The 14,950-nt window shown below is 43.7% G+C and overlaps 1 pseudogene; it reads right to left on the reverse strand.

Moving 5' to 3' along the window:
* Nucleotides 1-2,659: 2,659 nt before the first annotated feature.
* LOC108314968 lies at nucleotides 2,660-14,048 on the reverse strand (annotated as a pseudogene).
* Between the last annotated feature and the right edge of the window lie 902 nt (nucleotides 14,049-14,950).

Consider the following 14,950-nt stretch of genomic DNA (forward strand, 5'->3'; position numbering starts at 1 on the left):
AAAAAAAAAAAAAAAAAAAAAAAAAGGACTGTAACTACAAAAGGGACATAAAATGTATATATAGTAGAATAACAACTATGTAAACACACCAAAAATCTATGCACAGAGAAGTCTAGGGGAACATTTAACACCAAAAGATTAACAGTGGTAGCATTTGGGTGGCAAACTGATTCTTTCTAAAATTCTCAAGTTTTCATTAATAAGCAGTAATTATAATTGCAATGGAAAACAATTTTTTTTAAGTACCCCTCTGGCTGAGCAGCTCAGTGTTGCTGTCAAATACACATCAGTGGCTTTGGCCCTGACTCCTAAGAGGGTGGCAAATGCTGCTGCCCCACTCCCCATCCACCCCCAAGATAGCTTGAGCACCTCTGGCTCTGCTGAGAGAATCCATGCAGCCCCAGCCCTCAGAATTTCTTCTTTTATTTTTGCCTTATCCCCTACCACATCATCTCCACCCAAGTCCAGGTATACCTTTTCCCTCTCCTTCTTAACTCAGGAGGCGCTTTGCAACCACAGGGCCCAAAACATGAGGTGGCATGTTTTCAAAGAAGCTGGCGCCTCAGTTTGGGATACACAGGAAGTCAAATACAAATCATTTTTCCTGCTGCTGGGTAAGTCATGTTTTGTAGCCGCTCTGGTTGCAAATATGTGAAGTTATGTAGCCTTTCCTGTTAACCCACGGTTCTAAGCACTCTCTCTTAGCAATTATTCCTATCATGAATTTTCTACCCTGAAAAGCCAGGGGTGGGCAGTAACAATTAAGATCATTTGGTTTCTAAATGTCTCCTCTCTGGGAAAGCAGAGCTATACAGTGGGTAGCATCCTGCAGATTCTATCCTATATTTGGGAAAGGTGTACACCTCTTGCACTTTCAGTTTGAGAAAGAACAAGTCAAAAAGTAATTGCTTTAAAAAGAAAAGTGCTAGCAATTCACAGCCTATTCCTGCCGCTGAACAGAAATTGTGATGCTTTGATTTACTCCCTAGCAGCTACGTATTTTTGAGCAAGTCATAACCTTCTTGTGCCTCAGTTTCTGGATCTGCAAGGAGTGTTGCCTGAATAAATGTTTGTTTAGGAACTTAGTAAAATGACATACCACTCTTTCTGCTCTAAGAAGGCCATCAGCCAGCTGCAGCTTGCCTCACTCAGCCTGGGCCTGACTAGAGCCCCTTCCTCTTCTGAGAGAAAGCAAAGCAGCAAGCAAGCAGACATACCAGGTAAATGGGAGTGATCTATCATTGGCAATGAGGCCTCAAACTGCAAATGCTCTTGCTCCAGCACCCTATCCCCAAATGCCACAGGCCAGACACAGAAGCCATGCAAGAGTGACTATCTCTCTCTCTCTCTCTCTCTCTCTCTCACACACACACACACATACACACACAGGCACAGACAGAGCACCACCAAGCAAAAAAGGGGGCTAATACTGCAGACAGGACCCCAAAGTGCGGCTTGAGGAACACAGGGAGACATCCCCAGACCCTCACTTAGCTGCCATGGAAACAGCAAACACTATAAGCTTTGCTTCATTCAGTCCTCCAAAATGAATACGTTAATAGGGAAAACTCACTAACACTTGTGGCAAACACTGTCAGCAAGGAACAGTCTGTCTTCAGGGCTGCAGGACTCCATCTGCTTCAGCTGAACTCTCAGAAACTACAGATGAGATATATGCAAACGCATATACATACATGCATATCTGTATGCACACAGATCTATTTAAATGAAGGTGCATACACTGTGCTAAAATACAACAGAAATCAAAGGTCATATATAAAAAAGCTAACTGTAACACAGGCCTAGAAGCAGCTCTTGGTTGGGAACTGGGGAAAGGGGTGGGATCATCTGAAGACTGTACAAAATCTGTGGTGGGCAGGGAAGGCATCAGTGTAAACAATTCAGACTCACTTCACAATACTGGCCCACAAGAAAGTGTGACATGTCTCATGTACAAAAATAGACTCCCACCTTGCTTTTATACAACAAGCTTGGTGGGCATCCAGGGGGACCATGGGTTTGTCTTAACAACAGGGCACTGCATCAGGCTGTTCCTAAACTTTCCAGCCCTAGGAACTCACCTGCTACCCTCTCCCTTTCCTTCCTCTCAGGCCCTTTTCCCACCCAATACTACAGCCTGAGGCCTGCCTGACCACCTAGCCTCACACAACTAACTGCAGTGACTAACTGCATGGCTTCTTGCACGCAAGGTCCTTCTGTATTTGTCCCTTTCTCTGACCCCAAGATACATTAAAACAGTTCTTTAAATGCTTGGCACCTAAGAAACAGGATGATGCCACAAGTACACAGGGATGCCCAGTAACAAGACATGCAGGTGAGGGCAAGGGGAACTGAGCTGCCTGAGAACGTCAAAACCAGGACTAGCTTCCCATGCATTCAGAGGGGTAGGAGAAGGGATGTGCAGAACTGATGACTTCATCGGCTCCTCAGCAGCATGTACATTCAGACTGAAGCTGTCTCGAGAGCCCCACTATACCCAAATCGTGAGTCTGGTCACTCCTCCAGCACTGCACTCCTCCAGAGCTTGGTGCAGTGACAGCTAGAAAAGCTGAGTTCCAATTGAGTCTGTGGCACCAGAGTCTTTTGAAGACGCTCAGCAAAGTAATCATTTTCTTTTGAGCAGATGTACAGCACAGCCATGGGAAGGCCATGTAAAAGGATGTTCTCCAGCCCAGTCAAACGATCCAATCCCACTATTATCTCAGCCCCCTCTGAGTTTTTTCCTGCTGGTCGCCCTCACTGTACAGAAATAGCCAAGCAGCATCAGGGTCAGTCATCAATGGTGGGCAACCAGAAGGCCATGTTGGAACACGAACTGGCAAAAGTCATGAACTTGGGGTTGAATTGCCAACAGGTAATTGGGCCTGTGTGTTTACCATCCAACACAGCTACTTTTATACCTCTCTCTCCGTTCTAGACATGGTCTTGTCATCCTCTGAACCAATCATAATAAACTGAGAGTCTGGAGTAAATGAAGCCTGCAGTGTGACAGCTTTGCTGTTGGCGTAACCCCCCAATGTGTGCATCACCCCTCCTTTGAATGCTTCAGGGAGAGGAATGAAGCTGCCCTTGGTGGAAATGAGGATGAGCTTGCCATCGTTGCTGAAGTCCTGTCCACTCACAAGTTCGATCATACTGCATCTTAAAGGTAGCAAATGGCCCCTTATCAAAAAAACAAAGGTCATAAAGTTTGACCATTTCAGAGCTGACACCAGCAGCGAAAATTAACCCTTCTGGATCAGAAGAACAAACTGACTTCCCCTGGAGATGCATGAGGCCCTGGCAGTTAGGAGCCCAGAGATCCCAGAGTCCAATGGTCTTAGCAAGAGACCCCGAAATTAAAGCGTCATCCGCAGGTGACATGGACAAGGCCACCACCCTTTGGCTATGTCCAGGAAAGTATCTAATGTATTTATTGTCAAGCAAGGAGAAGTAACCAATAGTATCGTCTATTGTGTGAGAGTAAACAACTGTGTTTGCCGCATTAGGTCCACGCCATATTTCTTACTGAACAGGGTTCTCTTTGGTTTGCCCTCCTGGCAGTCATACAGCACGATGGAGTCGTCGGCGCTGCTTGAGGTGACCGTTTCGCCGTTGGGGCTGAAATCGAAACGGTTAATCTTGTCCGAGTTTTCGCAGAACACCTTGGCAACGCGGAAGCTCCGCAGCACGCGGTAGGTCAGCTTCCCGGAGGCGTCGGGGAAGGCGGCGGCGGTGCAGGGCCGGGGCGGGCGGGGTGCCGAGGGGCCAACCCGGGCGAGGCGCCCGACACGCTGGCGGCTGGGGGACAGTGGCCAACTGTTGAGCCACCTCCTCGTCTTCCGCCTGCTTGGACGACGGTCTTGTGGCTGGACTGTGGAGCCGCGCCGACCGTTCGTCCTCACAGCCACCTCACAGGCAACCGGCGCGGCGCCGGCTCACTGTGTCCGCCATCTTGGGACGACAGGCAGAAACCGAGCGGATCCCAATGCATATATATATTTAAATATATATATATTTAAATATATATTTTTAGACACAGGCTCCTGCTATGTTGCCCAGGCTGGACTCAAATGCCTGGGCTCAGGTGATTCTGCTGCCTCAGCCTCCTTCGTACCTCAGATTACAGGTACATGCCACCATGCCCAGCTCTGTTATTTTTTTGAATGACAAAGCAGGTTTTTGAAAATGATAGTTTTTAGATATTTTCATTTAACAGATTAACACCTTTAACACATAATTTATAATGAATGTATGTATTAAGTTGAGCCACATGAAACTGGATATTCAGCTATTTTTTTAACCTAGAAAATCAATGATGTCATGTAGTTTAACCTAATACAACCTCATTTTTAGGTAGATGTTAGAAGTCTGTATTTGAGGCCCTGCCTTGAGTGTCTGTGAGGCCCTAGCTAAGTGAACTGCTGCCCGTCCAACTCTCCCAATACTGAGGGCATCCCAACTGCGTGTAAGTGCGAATGCTCAACCTCTAAACAAAAGGGGTCTAAGCCCTCTGACCAAGCAGTGGAGACTGACTATGGGGCTAAAAGAAAACTGAAATCTAGAATTCTAAATTCTGGAGAAGCCTATAGTATATATTGAGAAGGAAATGTGTGAGATATCTTCGTATGTTTTTCCAAGTACAAATGCTGGAGGCGTCTCTGTCCTAAGTTCCCAAGAAGAAAACGCCGCAGTGCCTGATGCATAGTGGGCCTACAGAAATGTCAACAGGCTCATTTTCTCCATCACACAACTGATTATCTCCTCACTCGCTACTGCTAAAGATAAGACCAGTTCTGTTTTACTCATTCTTCCCAACTTCAACACTGAAAACGTTGTTAAACAACTCCAAGCTCTTTCCTTTCCCTTTTGCTCTGATCTCAGACATATACCGTCCTCCGTCCTCCCTTAATTTCCTTGCCCACTTGCTTCTCTGGCCTTCCCTTTCTCTACATCCTTTTTGCCTTTGCCTCCTCCTGTGCCTGTGGTAACCACTGGGTAGTAAATGAAGAAGCCATTGCATTCCCCTACCCCCACTTCATCCTAAACTCACCTTCCCTGACCTTGAGAGGGCATGAGATGCATCTCGGTGCTCTCAATAAAGCAAAGTTGTTTTAATAAGCCCAGTGAGATTAAAATGTTGGAATTCTTCTCACTCTCATCACTGCAATGTGAGATGGATTCAAATATATTGCAATACCATAGCCTTGGTTCCTTCCCAGATACCATGTTTATACAATCCATCCAAGCAGGAGCTTAGTAGCGGCACATGAGTCCACTGAACTGAATACTTCCCTAATTGCACAATTAACAGGTGGCACACATTTGAATTGGCAGCTGGACTGCAGTAGGTGGAAATAAGAACGTTGTGTTCCTTTGCGTGTGAAGTCATGTATACTTTTTCCAGCATATGATGAAGTTGCAATAAGAAGGAAAATCTGGACTTCAGCTTTTGGGTTTTCCTCTGGATATAAAGTTTAGAGAATCTCTCCATGCTGTAAAACTTTGTAGCATTTTGTATCGGTTGTGGAGCATCATTTCCTTAATCCTGCCTCTCAGTGTCATGATTTGCATGCCTGGTCTTACCCTTGAGCAGCTGCCAGGTCCTACAGATTTTCACATTCCAACATCATCCCTTTACTCACCCAGCGTCTCGCATAAGTCCTTTGAATGCACAGAGTTAGCATTCAATGACTATTTATTGCACTATTAAAGTTGCTTTGCTTTGGAGCTGTTTTTATCTAACCCTTCCTTCCACTGTCCCATTTTATTTAGAAGAACTTAGTATTTTATATATTAGAAGGATGGCTGTTAAGGGATTCAAACTGGCAGGTCTCAACAGCTGCATTTTTTGGGGGAAACTCTTAATACACAGGAGTGGTCCCCAGTGATCACATTAGTGTTCTGGGACCCTACCTTGTCTCCCCAACACATCCTACCATAGCTGATTGATCCAGGGAATATACCTAACAAACTGTCACTTCCAGATATTTAAAACCTTAAGGGAGTGGGCTTAAGCTGAGTTCTAGTAAAGACTTGGATCCTGAGGGAAGATTCAAAGGCTTATTTATTATTTACTTATTTATTTTCATTTTTCTTTTTTTTTTTTAACAGAATTTCAAAGCTACTGCAAATCAACAAAAGCTTATCACTAGGGCTGTCCTTATTCCCACTTCACCTGATCTCTGGTCTTTCAGCTCCTCAAATCCTACGAGCTGCCCCAGCATCCTTCTAGGTAATTCCTTTTGTTGTCAAGTTGACTAATACCCATTTCTGTTGCACACATTCAGTTGACCTAAGCCAACACAATGATTGGGAGGGGCACAGAGAAAGTCTGTTAGGCTTTGAGCCTGATGCCACCTTCAACTTGCTGTGTGGTAAGTTACAAGCCAACTTGAACCTCACACTGTCATCTTTAAATACATGTTATCAACAGAGATTCAAGACAATGCCAGCAAGAATATATAGAAAGATGGACAGAATTGTAAGATGCAGACGTGGCAGAGAAAGTATATTCTGAGAACAATGAACAGCACAGGAAAAGACATGGGCATAGGAAAGCAGGGGCCTCTTTGGAAAGTAGAAAGAACCCCTCTGGAGCATAGGGTTTCTTGTTTTAAAATGTAATGGTTTTATTATTATTTAGGTATAGCCAGGCCAGCAGATTAGATGACTGTTATCAAAAAGATAGTTGTACTCACAGATGCCAAGAGAAGTGGGTATGCCATACCACAGGGGCCACTCAAGGAAGCACCAGCGTCCGTCAGGAGGCAGAAGGAAATGAGAAAACATGAGCAAGAGCCTTTATGGTGGTTTCCATGGGAAAGAATGGGCAAGGCAGATTAAGGAGATTAAGGATTGACTAGTTTGAATAATTTCAGCTAGCTCAGGGGTGTAGGGACTACCCTTAGTTGTCTGGTAACTGGCCCTGGAGTGATCAGGGCAGGAGATTATGGTCCTAAGTATGACAGCCCAACAGAGAAGGTATTTGCAGCTGTGGGCTCTGGATTGGTTGGTTTGCCTTTGAAAGGTGTGCTCAAGGGCAAGTTGTTTATTATGGTCTCTAGGAATTGGCTAGCCCTGGAAGGGGCAGCCACTCCAGGGTCAGCAAATCCCCAGATGTCAAAGCATTAAAATACAAAAAATAAATAACTTGCTTAACACATTCCTGTAGGAAAGTACCAGGATTTGAAGGAAGAAATGGAAGCTGAGTGTAGATTATAAGGGACCACAAATGTTAAACTAAGGAGTTTGGTTTTCATTCCACAAATAATGTTCTGAAGCACCCTGAAGGATTCTGAGCAGAGGAATAATACAAGAGCTGTATATTAGGAATATTACTCTGGTGTCTTTGGACAGGATGGGGTAACATTTAAGGACCAGATCAACAGGTCCCAGTAAATACTGGATGTGGTATTGAGGGAAAAATAGGAATAAAAACCAAAATTTCAAGCCTTTGTAACCGGAGAATAGTGCTACTATTAATAGATACAGGTGTCTGAAAAGAAGACATCTCTAACAGGAGACAAGAGATAAGTGGGCAGAAATAATGAGTTGTGCTTCAGAGATGTTGATGTGACCACGTCCAACAGGAGTTCTCGTGTAGTGTTATGTGTGTGATTATCTGGCATTTTGTGTGTCTCAACTCCCCAAACTGTCAGAAGAACCTCACAGGACTTGTATCTTACTGTCTTTGTCCCTCCCTCATACCTAGTGCAGTGCCACATTCCTCTGGTCCTTGCCGAGATCCTTTGCAAGGTTAGCACAGGCTATTTCTCGGGGGGCACATCTACCAGAATTTGTCCCTGTATGAGAAGAACCACTCTGGGCTCTCTGAGTGCCAGTCTGGGGTCTAAAGATGTCACGAGTTTGCACGCTCAGGACATGGTTAAGGCTTAACTCTAGTGAGCCATGGTTTCCTCACACTACATAAAACCCTTTCTGAATGTTCTCTAAGATCTTTTCTAGTGCCAAAATTCTGTGAATAACTTCTGAGATATTGTAATGCTAGAAAGGTACCTAGAGCTACCTAGCAGATCAGGGAAATTGCCTACCCTAGTTATTTCAATATCAAATTTAGGAAAGCCTCTTTCATCTTGACTCCTACTAGACCTGGTTAACCTGAGAAACAATTAATTCTAAAGGTATTAAACTCTCTCTATTCTTTCCCCATCCTCTTAACCTTGTTCTTACCTTATGCCCAACACAAGGCACCCCCACCAAGTTTGCTTCTCTATTGGGGTGAGTAGGTTCCAATTTATACTTCAAACACAACAGGCAGATGTCAATCACTGAACTAATTCAGGACTTCTTTGGAGTATTCTAATTCGAGTACAAGAACGTGGGCCATAAATGGCAAATAAAACATACATGCAAAATGTAAAGTGGTATGATGAAGAAGAAAACAAGAGAAGGAAGGGGGAAAGGAAGTCACAGTTTTTAAGGGTCTTCCATATATGGCTCTTTACTAGATTTCCTGGGTCCTTGTGTTAACCACTCCGATAGTGCCTTGAACTTCAATTTTAACATCATCAGTGTTGTAAACATATTCAGTATCTCTCTTCCTGTTAGAATGTATGTTCCATGAAGACAGAGACTATACAATTCTGGTTCCTCCCAGAGTTCCAGGCAAATGGTGGCTGGTAGGTAAGTATTACATGAATAATTGAATAAACACATTTAATCCTGACAGTGATGCAAAGTAATAATATCTCAATTTTACAGAAGTTGAGGCTCAGAGGGATACAGTGACCTGTCTGTGGTCACATGGCTAGAAAGTTGAAAAAGCAAAAGACTGAAAGTGGCTACCTGAAGCCAGGCTCCTCTATTCCCCGACAAGTCTCTTATGAAAACTCTCCCATGCAGTTTCAGAGTCATGTTCTGTGTCTGTTCTTTGTAACAGAAATGGGCCACAGATAACTTAAGCAAAACAGAGTTTAATGGATGATATCAGGGGTTCACAGAACGGAAGAACAATGAAGAAACTGGGGCAGAGAAACTTCCAGGAGCAGGAGTGAGTAAAAGCTGAGCAAGGTCCATGGAATCAGCTCTTCTCCAACAGGTTTTTTTCATTCTTTCTCATCACTCGTCTCAATTCAGAGTCCAGGAGGGAGAATTTAATTGGCTAAAGGAGGGCAGAATGCTTTATTGACAGCCCCACCAAGACTGTATGTAATGGGAAAGAGGAAATTCCCCCCAAATAATCCAAGTGATCTTACCATAAAAAAGTGGGAGTGTGTTCTAGGCATCCAAAAAATAAAAATCAAAATCAAAAGCAGTGTCCACGGCAAACTGCTACATGGAGACTGCCAACACCCTGAACGAGAAATGAGTCCTCCCCTCAAGCTGCTGCTTTCCTGTTCACCCCCAGGAGGTGCTCATGGAGGATGAGGGGGTAAATGGGGGATCTATCACAGTGCCATCCTTGAATGCCAGCAGGGCTCCTCCTTAGAAGTTTCTAAAGTGTTGAAGAAGGTGAGAACTCACTTGTCTCCCATCCAACACCCACCCTCCCCCAGCTAACTTGACTAGGCTTTTTTGTTGTTGTTATTGCTTCTGTTTTTGTTCACACCTTCCTGTGGGATCATTTCAAAACCCTATTTCCTGATGACCCAACATCCTTCTGCAATCAACTAGCAGGGGGTGAAGCCTGCCAAAACCTCAGGTAGCAGATCTGTCGGGCACCATTTTCAGCAACATCCTGTGTTCGCAACTTTCCAACTCAGCTCCAAATGCCAAGTTTGGTTTGTGAAAATTTCCATGGCCTCCTGCTAAGCTACTCTTCTCATATCCCAGTTCACAAACACAGAGATGTTGACCTCTCATGCTGGGCCCCAGCCACCACCCTGTCCTCTGTATCATCATTGCCTTACACCCGGCATTTTTAATGTTGATAATAAGCTCTGGCTTCTGAAGTATCCCAACAACCACTTTTGGGAGGGGGTCATATTAGGAACCCAGAGGGGTTAAGGAACCCTTTTATAGTCACACGGTGTAATGGTGGCAGAACAGTACTGGAAACTAAGGCTCTGGCCACATTCCCAGCCTTCTTCCCCAATAAGGCAGCTTATTCAGTACGGTGAGAGGCTTATAATTCTGCTATAATATACCCAGAGAACCACAGTTCTACAGTTGCAACAAAGCTCTGACTTTTCTCTAGAAGTAACTGGTTTCAGAATTTTCCCTCACATCCCACACATTACCTTCAATATATATTATTTTTATTTTTTTAATTAATTATTTTTCTTTTCTTCTTAGAGACAAGGTCTTGCTCTGTCACCCAAGCTGGCATGCAGTGGCACAATCATAGCTTACCACACAGCCTCAAACTCCTGTCTTCAACTGATTCTCCAACTTCAGCAGTCCAAATAGCTAGAACTATAGGTGCTACCATGCCTGGCTATTTTTTCTAGAGTCAGGGTGTTGCTATGTGGCCCAGGTTGGTCTTGAACTCCTGGCCTGAAGCAATCCTCCTATCTAGGTCTCCCAAAGTGCTGGAATTACAGGCGTGAGCCACTACACCTAGCCAATATGTATATTACTTTTAATGGTACAACTATCTTGAGATTTACCATTAGCCTCATTTCAGAGGGAAAAACTGAGGTTTAAAGAGGGTAATTAATTTGTCTCAAGTTCTTATGGTTAGTAAGTAGTAGAATCAAGATTCAAACCTAGCATGCTGGCTCCAGAGTCCCTATGTTTTTTCATTGCACTTAAATTCATTACGATCTCCCATAGGTGTTTTCTGTCCTCCTGTAACCACACATGCACATATACATATACTCACGCACATACACACACACACACACACACACACACACAAACCCCTTCTCCCCAAAGATCTATCTAGCAGTCTCTCTGTCCTTTGTTTTAACAGCTTTATTGAAGTATAATTTATATACCATAAAATTTACCTATTATAAGGATACAGTTTGATTTTAAGTAAATTTATACACTTGTATAATAATGACAATTATAATAATTCAACTTTAGTGCCTTTTCTAGAAATTTCGCATAAAAAAAGATACAAAACATATTTTATGTCTGATTTTTTCTACTTAGCATGTTTTTGAAATTTATCCATATTGTTGCATGTATCAGTAGTTCATTCCTTTTTATTGCCAAGTAGTAGCCCACTGTATGAATATAACACATTTTGTTTACACACCAGCTAAGGGACATTTGGATTATTTCCAGCTTGGAGTAGTATGAATAACATGGCTATGAACATTCGCATATAAGTCTTTATGTGAATCTATGTTTTCATTTCTCTTGGGTAGATACTTAGGAGTTTAATTGCTAGGTCATATAGTAAACATATATTTAACATTTTGAGAAACTTCCAAACAGTTATCTAAATTAGCTGTATCATTCTATGGTTTCAATTTCCCCACATCCTTGTTGACAGTTGATATTGTCAGTGGGTATTAATGGTTCATTATTGTTTTAATTTGCATTTCTCTAATGAGTAATAATGTTGAACATCTTTTCATATGCTTAGTGACCATTCATATGTCTGCTTTGGTGCAATATCCAAATCTTGCTCATTTAAAAAAATCAGTTTGTCTTACTGAGTTCTTTATATTTTCTGAATATAAATCCCTTATCAGATATATGATTTGCAAATATTTTCAAGTCTGTGGCTTGCCTTTCCATTTTCTCAATAGTATCTTCTGAAAAACAAAAGTTTTAAATTTTGATAAAGGTGAATTTATTAATTTTTAAGGATCATGTTTTTGGTATCACATCTAAGAAACCTTTGCCTAATCCATGTTTCTCCTATGATTCCTTCTGGGGATTTTATAGTTTAACTCTTACATTTAGGCTGTGATTCATTTTCAGTTAATTTTTACACATGGTTGGTATGAGGTAAGGATTTTTTTTTTTTTTTTTTTGCACAGGAATATCCATTGCTCCAGCCTCATTTATTGAAGATGATTGAATTACCTTGACACCCTTGTCAAAAATCAATAGACTATAAATATAAGAGTTTATTTCTGGAATCTATTCTTACAGATTCCATTGATGTATATGCCTATCTTTAAGTCAATGCCACACTGTTTTGATTACTGTAGCTTTATTTTAAAATCCAACTTTGTTCTTTTTCAAAGTTGTTTTGATTTCTCTAGGTTCTTTGCATTTTCATATAAATTTTAGTACCAGCTTGTCAAGTCCTACAAAAAAAAAAACACCTATTTTTATATGGGTTGAGTTGAAACTATAGATTGATTTGGGGACAATTGCTATCTTAACAATTTGAATCTTCCAATCCATGAACATTGTGTATCTCTCCATTTGGTTAGATCTTTTTAAGTTTTTCTCAACAATGTTTTGAGGTTTTCAGTATATAGGTCTTAAACTTCTTTTGTTAAAATTATTCCTAAGTATGTTATTCTTTTTATGCTATTATGTGTGCAATTGTTTTCTTAACTTCATTTTTGGATTATTTGTTATAGTGTGTCCTGCAACCTTACTAAGTTTACTTATTTGTTCTAGTAGATTTTTATAGATTTCTTAGGCTTTTCTACATACAAACTCATGCCACCTGTAATAAGGACAGTTTTACTTCTTCTTGCTTCAGTCTGTATGTCTTTAATGTCTTTTCTTGCCCTTGTGCACTGGCTAGGATCTCTTGTATAAAGCTAAAGAGAAGTGGTGAGAGCAAACATTCTCGACATTTTCTGCCCTGTCCTTTTGACCTGTCCTGGATGTTCTGTTTTCAAAGGGAATCCTGATGCCTCTTACAGAGAGGAGAAGGAAAAGCTTTTCTACTTCCTTAGAGGGTCCCTTCAGCATCTCCTTCTGCTTTCTTGCCTAAAAGACTTATGAAACTCATAAGATACCCATCTCTCTCTCAAAGGTCCCTCTGGAGCAGCCTCATCCTCAGCACCAGAGTTTTAGTACCTCAGAGGAGTAGCACTTGCTTTTTGTCCCCTTCCATGGGGATTCAGTGAGAAAGAATTAAATATTAACTACAATGTTTGAAACTCTGGTGAAAGATCTTCCTAAACCTCAAAAGGAGCTGGGAATGAGTCTCAGGAGAAGACCCTGACAGCTGAGACCTTCCTAGGCACTGTGGGGTTCTGCAATTAGCCCGCCTCTCTACACTCCAGCTGCCTGTGCTCTCTTCTCTCCCATGCTCTTCAGAACACCTGCTAAACTCCAAACAGGCTAATCCCTCCAAAACCCCATAATCCCACCATGCTCATCCCCAGGGCTTTGGCTGTGTTGCCCCTTCCCTCCTGGAATGCCTTCCCACTTTCCTCTGCTTGTCCATATCCTGCCTTCATTCAGCACCTAACTCCAGTTCTTCCTCTTCCACAAAGCCTTTCCTGATCACTCTGGCCTTCAGAGATATCTCTACAGCTGTACTCTGCCACCCAATTTAGCACATGATCACAGCAGGTTTGTACCATGTAATTAGTGTAGGTTTTCCCTGGCCACTTGGATGTAAGAAACTTCACATTTATTTGTTCTATATTATGATCTCTGGCTTGGCGCCAGCCACGAACACTAATGAGAAATCCAGTATCAGCCACTAACAGGGACGCCCCCTCCTTTCTGAGGTTCTTGTAGTGGCTGTTAGGGCTGGTCTTTCTTTCAGCACACTGTTATCACTGACAGGTTATTCACTATCTATGCCCCAAAGCCCATTAGGTAGGAAGTGGGAGCCAAATTCAGCCGCTATGCTGAGCACAGTGTGACCTCTCAGCAAATCCTTGTTGACAAACTGACATGGGGTGTGCTGAGTCCCCTCCTACTGCCCCCACCCCCACCCCCACCCCCACCCCCCAGGACCTGTTCTTTGTACCTCTCGGCACCGCGCAGTTTCCCAGCGCTCCTCGACTCTTCGCAGGGCAGGGCAGTGGCCACCCCGGATTGGCTAGACTTGTGCCCTCGTGATCATGGAAGTGGGCCGGGAGCTTGGTGAGCCGGTGCGGCTGGAGAGCTTGGACCCCGAAGCCCAGAGCTGCAGTCAGCACCCTCACGCTGCGTCCCTGGCAGTCCCTGCCTTCCGGGGGCGGGCTGGGGGCCTCGGGCAACCGCATCCGAGGTCCTGGAGCCCGTCAGGTCCCATGGTTCACGTCTTTTCACCTGGAGACAGCATGCCTGTCTCTCGGCTTTGCCAAAGTTTCCTTCACACGAGGAGGGCCCTGAATTACAGAAGTTGCTTTTCACCGGTCAGTTTCAGCCACCCTGGCGCGAGTCCCTCGTTCGCCTTTGTCAACGAGGCAAAGACTCAGTTGTTCACCCAACTGTGTCTTGCTGGGGGGCAGCCCTTTCCCTGCCCTTCCCTTCTGTCTTAGAAGCCCCAAGTGTGCCTTTCCCTGACCTTGCTCTGAGGCGCGTGGAAAATCTGCTTCTGGCGCAGATTCCGAGTTTTGACCTCCCCTCATGTCTGTCTTTCGCTTCTGCCCACGTGGGGCCACTTTGGCATAGCTGGGAATGGAGCCGGGGAGGGAGGAGTGGGTCGGAACAGGTTGCATCTGGCAGCTCGCTGATTAGGTGTTATTTTACTGCTGGGCAAAAAAGACCGCAGTAGCACTCCCGGGGAGGCCTCTAAAGCTCCAGGCACGGTGTGTCGCGGGACCATCCAGTGCTGGCCCTGTGCGGGACAGGACGCGGTCTGGCTGCTGCCCTGGGCACTCAACATCAGGGCTGTCAGAGGGGAGTGCCATGTGAGTTCCTGACAAATGGAGGTTATTTTATTCCCGGGATTTACAACCCGATGTATTTTCAGGGAGGCCCTTCCTAGGTACCTCCACTTCTCAGTCTCTCAACTCAGCAGCCTCCATCCATTTCCACGAATCTGCTGGACTCGCTCCTGCAAAACACGGTGTGAAATTGACTTCTAATTGGAAGGAAGCCTTTCTTTTCCAACCCCATCCACTGCAATTCTTCTGTTTTCAGCACTCTGGTGTTATGTTTGATTTTTTTTTTTTTTTTTTTT

This window comes from Cebus imitator, unplaced genomic scaffold (assembly GCF_001604975.1).
Source record: "Cebus imitator isolate Cc_AM_T3 unplaced genomic scaffold, Cebus_imitator-1.0 Scaffold166, whole genome shotgun sequence".
NCBI lineage: Eukaryota > Metazoa > Chordata > Mammalia > Primates > Cebidae > Cebus > Cebus imitator.